Source organism: Mirounga angustirostris, unplaced genomic scaffold (genome assembly GCF_029215605.1).
Source record: "Mirounga angustirostris isolate CCGP_5_RB_7025 unplaced genomic scaffold, mMirAng1.0.hap1 SCAF_2, whole genome shotgun sequence".
NCBI classification, from domain to species: Eukaryota; Metazoa; Chordata; class Mammalia; order Carnivora; family Phocidae; genus Mirounga; species Mirounga angustirostris.
In genome coordinates this window covers 160,929,273-160,935,472 of record NW_026991710.1, presented here as the reverse complement: position 1 = coordinate 160,935,472, position 6,200 = coordinate 160,929,273, and the positions used below count along the sequence as shown (strand labels likewise).

Here is a 6,200-nt window from a genome sequence, read left to right as displayed (position 1 = left end):
CCAGTGCTTTGTAAAACCTACACAGAATACAAAATAAGGAACAGAAAACAATGGGCAGAACCATTATACCTCAAATGTTCCAAGGGCCTCTCTGTACAAAAACTCAGAAAAAAGATTTTTCAAATGTAAAAACAAACAAGTAAACAAAAACTTGAGGAAGAGGTTAAATGGTGTGCAGCAGATTCTGTTTAACAAGGCTGGGAAACAGTGCTTTTTATAAAGATTTACATAAAAATATATAGGAGTTCTAGCATTGAAAAAAGACCTTCCATCCTTCGGACAATTCACTTAGAAAGAAAAGCTCATTCTCCACCTATGCTATCCTTGTTCTTCATAGTTACCACTAAGTTTACAATATATATAACTAGTTGAGTAGTTAATTCCTCCCAGGTATGTAGAGTAAATGCCAAAGGCAACTGTGAATTTTTTCTCACCAGTTTCCTTCATCAGCACAAATGTCTTGATCTTTTGATTTGGGTCTGTTTTCTTTTCTCCTTTCCTTTAAAAGCTTCACAAATTTGCATGTTATCTGTGCACTGGGGTCATGCTAATCTTTGTATCATTCCAATTTAGTTTATGTGCTACTGAAATGAGCACTCTATTTCTTTACCTTGGTGCTTCTCCCCCAAATTTTCATCAACTTGAAGATTAGCTAAATTAGCTCAACAAATTTTCCTTCTCCACATTTTTGGTTCTGCTTTTTCTGATTGGACTTTGTTTCTTCAGTCCACTGTGTCTAGCTTTGGTCAGGTTTTTTTTCCCCCCTCCTTTGGTCAATTTTAAAGTCTTCAAGCAAGGAACATTCTCCTGTGTCCATGTGGAGAGAAGGGGAGGGGGTTCGTTCTTCCCATTTTGGAAGACAACATTGCATTGTGTAAATTCTCCCAGATTCAGAGTCAGAAGTTTCAGATCTGAGATCTTTAGTATGATCTTTAATTATCTCCTTTGGGTGTCAGGTTTCTCCTCTGTAGAAAGATCCTTCCAGCTTAGATGTTTTTGGACTCGGATTCTGTGCTTAGTCATGATTTGCCTGTTAATGTTTGCCTACAATGGGACTCAACATTCCATTCTTGCCCCTGTGGCTAGGTTCTTTGGCTTTCTGGAAACCTAGATGTAGCCTATAGTGTGGGCCCCCGAAACAGGGGCCAGTTACTCCTCAGGGTGCTCAGTCATCCAACTGTTCCTTCAGTCTCAGGGTGGAAAAATACAGAAGAGTTGGCATTCTGGTGGACCCAAGGGTATAAAGCCTTGGCCATTTCTCATCCGGAAGACAGGTTTAACTTAGCCTCAATTTGGGGTTCAAGAAACCACAAAATTACAAAAGTTAACCTAAAAGGGTTTCCAGAGAGCTTTTAAAATTTGTGTTTTTTTATTATAAAAATAATACAGGAATTGGTAAAAATAAAGTTGAACAATACTTAATGGTATAAAATGAAAAGTAAAAATGCCCTTTATCCTCACCTTCAGTGCCACTCTACAAGGAATCCTCTGTGGTGTCTTGTATATGTGCTGAGAAATTTACTATGCATAATTATACACTTATATTTACCCTTGCATCACCGGCACTCAAGCAAACACAGATAAATGGGAAGAGTTTGTAAAGTTTGCATCTTGCTTTTTGCATTTAATGAAACAAGTTGGAAATTTTCCATGCCAACACATGTGGATCTGTCCTGTCTCCTTTCTCCTTTCCTTTAAATGCTTCATAAATTTGCGTGTAATCTGTGCACTGGGGTCATGCTAATCTTTGTATCATTCCAATTTAGTTTAAGTGCTAGTGAAATGAGCACTCTATTTCTTTACCTTGGTGCTTCTCCCCCAAATTTTCATCAACTTGAGTATTAGCTAAATTAGCTCAACAAATTTTCCTTCTCCACATTTTTGGTTCTGCCTTTTCAGATTGGATCTGTGGATCTGTCCTGTTCTTCATAGGGCTGCCTAGCATTCCCTGAAGGAAAAAGGAGGTTAGCAGTGGCCACCCAGCTTATTTCCACCTTGTTGCCACTGCAAACAATGCCTCTCCAAGAGCTTTTAATTCAGTGTTTTCTAAAGTTTGATCCTTGGAACACAAGCCTCTAGAGATGTTCAGTGACAAAAAAAAAAAAAAGTATTTTAGAAGTCAGACAAATGTGGAAAGCACTGCATTTTATTTTATTTATTTACTATTATTTTTAAAGATTTTTTTTTTCTTCAAAATATAATTTAAATTCTAGTTAGTTAACATACAGTGCAGTATTGGTTTCAGGAGTAGAATTCAGTGATTCATCACTTACATACAACACCCAGGAATCATCACACTAAGTGCCCTCCTTTTTTTTTTTTAATTTTTTATTTTTATGTTAATCACCATACATTACATCATTAGTTTTTGATGTAGTGTTCCATGATTCATTATTTGTGCATAACACCCAGTACTCCATGCCGAACGTGCCCTCTTTAATACCCATCACCAGGCTAACCCATCCTCCCACCCCCCTCCCCTCTAGAACCCTCAGTTTGTTTTTCAGAGTCCATCGTCTCTCATGGTTTGTCTCACCCTCTGATTTCCCCGCTTTCATTTTTCCCCTCCTGCTATCTTCTTTTTTTTTTTTTCTTAACATATATTGCATTGTTTGTTTCAGAGGTACAGATCTGTGATTCAACAGTCTTGCACAATTCACAGCGCTCACCATAGCACATACCCTCCCCAATGTCTATCACCCAGCCACCCCATCCCTCCCACCCCCCTCCCCACTCCAGCAATCCTCAGTTTGTTTCCTGAGATTAAGAATTCCTCATATCAGTGAGGTCACATGATGCATGTCTTTCTCTGATTGACTTATTTTGTTCAGCATAACACCCTCCAGTTCCATCCACGTCATTGCAAATGCCAAGATCTCATTCCTTTTGATGGCTACATAATATTCCATTGTATATATATATATGTATATATATATATATATATATATATATATATATATATATATATATATATACCACCTCTTCTTTATCCATTCATCTGTCCATGAGCATCTTGGCTCCACAGTTTGCCTATTGTGGACATTGCTGCTATAAACATTGGGGGGCATGTACCCCTTCGGATCCCTACATTTGTATCTTTGGGGTAAATACCCAGTAGTGCAATTGCTGGATCATAGGGTAGCTCTATTTTCAACTTTTTGAGGAACCTCCATACTGTTTTCCAGAGTGGCTGCACCAGCTTGCATTCCCACCAACAGTGTAGGAGGGTTCCCCTTTCTCTGTATCCCCGCCAACATCTGTCGTTTCCTGACTTGTTAATTTTAGCCATTCTGACTGGTGTGAGGTGTTATCTCATTGAGGTTTTGATTTGGATTTCCCTGATGCTGAACGATGTTGAGCACTTTTTCATGTGTCTGTTGGCCATTTGGATGTCTTCTTTGGAAAAATGTCTGTTCATGTCTTCTGCCCATTTCTTGATTGGATTCTTTGTTGTTTGGGTGTTGAGTTTGATAAGTTCTTTATAGATTTTGGATACCAGCCCTTTATCTGATATGTCATTTGCAAATATCTTCTCCCATTCTGTTGGTTGTCTTTTGGTTTTGTTGACTGTTTCTTTTGCTGTGCAAAAGCTTTTTATCTTGATGAAGTCCCAATAGTTCATTTTTGCCCTTGCTTCCCTTGCCTTTGGCGATGTTTCTAGGAAGAAGTTGCTGCGGCTGAGGTCGAAGAGGTTGCTGCCTGTGTTCTCCTTTAGGATGTTGATGGACTCCTGTTTCACATTGAGGTCTTTCAACCATTTTGAGTCTATTATTGTGTGTGGTGTAAGGAAATGGTCCAGTTTCAGTCTTCTGCATGTAGCTGTCCAATTTTCCCAACACCATTTGTTGAAGAGACTGTCTTTTTTCCATTGGACATTCTTTCCTGCTTTGTCAAAGATTAGTTGACCATAGAGTTGAGGGTCCATTCCTAGGCTCTCTATTCTGTTCCATTGATCTATGTGTCTGTTTTTGTGCCAGTACCATACTGTCTTGATGACAGCTTTATAATAGAGCTGGAAGTCTGGAATTGTGATGCTGCCAGCTTTGCTTTTCTTTTTCAACATTCCTCTGGCTATTCGGGGTCTTTTCTGGTTCCATACAAATTTTAGGATTATTTGTTCCTAAGTGCCCTCCTTAATACCCAGCACTCATCTAGCCCATCCTCTACCCATCTCCCTTCATCACCCCTCAGTTTGCTCTCTACCATTAAGAGTTTCTTATGGTTTGCTTCCCTCTCCCCATCCCCTATATGTTCAACTGTTTTGTTTCTTAAATTCCACATGTGAGTGAAATCATATGGTATTTGTCTTTTTCTGACTGAATTATTTCAGTTAGCATAATGCACTCTAGCTCCATCCACATCTTTAAATGGCAAAATTTCATTCTTTTAGATGGCTGAGTAATATTCCATTATATATATCTATCCATATATTCCTCTCTCTCTCTCTCTATATATATATATACACATATAATATATAATATATATGTGTATATATATATATATATATATAATGGATAAGGAAGAGGTGGTATATGTATATATATATATACACATACATTCTTTATCCATTCATCAGTCGATGGATGGACATTTGGGCTCTCTCCATAGTTTGGCTATAGTTGATAATGCTGCTATAAATATCAGGGTGCATGTACCCCTTCAAATCTGTATTTTTGTATCCTTTGGGTAAATACCTAGTAGTGCAATTCTGGATCATAGGGTAGTTCTATTTTCAACTTTTTGAGGAACCTTCACACTCTTTTCCAGAGTGGCTGTACCAGTTTACGTTCCCACCAACAGTGCAAGAGGGTTCCCCTTTCTCTGCACCTCTCCAACATCTGTTATTTACTGTGTTGATAATTTTAGCCATTCTGATAGGTGTGGGGTGATACCTTATTGTGGTTTTGATTTGCATTTCCCTGATGATGAGTGATGGTGAACATCTTTTCATATGTCTGTTGGCCATCTGGATGTCTTCTTTAGAAAAGTGTCTATTCATATCTTCTGCCCATTTCTTAACTGGATTATTTGGTTTTTGGGTTTTTTTTGAGGGGGTTATTTGTTTTTTGGGTGTTGAGTTTGATAAATTCTTTATGGATTTTGGATACTAACCCTTTATTGAATATGTCATTTGCAAATATCTTCTCCCATTCCATAGACTGCCTTTTGGTTTTGTTGATTATTTTGTTTCCTTCACTGTGCAGAAGCTTTTTATCTTGATGAAGTCCCAGTAGTTCATTTTGCTTTTGTTTCCCTTGCCTCCAGTGACACTTCTAGTAAGAAGTTCCTATGGACAAGGTCAAAGAGGTTGCTGCCTGTGTTTTCCTCTAGGATTTTGATGATTTTCCTGTCTGACATTTAGGGTTTTTTTTAAATTTATTTTTGTGTATGGTATAAGAAAGTGGTCCAGTTTCATTCTTCCTTGCCGATTGGAATGCCTTTTGTTGTTGTTGTTGTTGTTATTGTTGTTGTTGTCATTGTCTGATTGCTGAGGCTAAGACTTCCAGTACTATGTTAAATAGTAATGGTGAGAGTGAACATCCCTGTCTTATTCCTAACCATAGAGGAAAAGCTCCGATTTTCCCCACTGAAGATATTAGCTGTGGGTCTTTCATATATGGCATTTATGATGTCGAGGGATGTTCCAACTGTCCCTACTTTGTTGAGGATTTTTATCAAGAATGGATGCTATATTTTGTCAAATGCTTTCTCTGCATCTATTGAGAGGATCATATGGTTTTTATCCTTTCTTCTATTTTTTTTTAAGATTTTATTTATTTATTTGACAGAGACAGAGACAGAGATAGCGAGAGCAGGGACACAAGCAGCAGGAGTGGGAGAGGGAGAGCAGGCTTCCCACTGAGGAGGGAACCCGATGTGGGACTCGATCCCAGGACCCTGGGATCATGACCTGAGCCGAAGGCAGACGCTTAATGACTGAGCCACCCAGGCGCCCCTATCCTTTCTTCTATTAATGTGGTGTATCACATTGATTGATTTGTGAATATTGAGCCACCTCTGCAGCCCAGGAATAAATCCCACTTGATAGGGGTGAATAATTATTTTAATGAACTGTTGGATTCGATTTAGTGGAGTCTTTGTCTGGTTTTGGAATCAAGAAATGCTGGCCTCATAGAAAGTATGGAACTTTTCCTTACATTTCCATTTTTTTGGAACAATTTGAGATGGATAGGTATTAA

The 6,200-nt window shown here is 38.3% G+C and overlaps 1 pseudogene; it reads right to left on the bottom strand.

The window, feature by feature from the left end:
- Positions 1-503: 503 nt before the first annotated feature.
- LOC123841689 (U6 spliceosomal RNA) lies at positions 504-597 on the bottom strand (annotated as a pseudogene).
- Between the last annotated feature and the right edge of the window lie 5,603 nt (positions 598-6,200).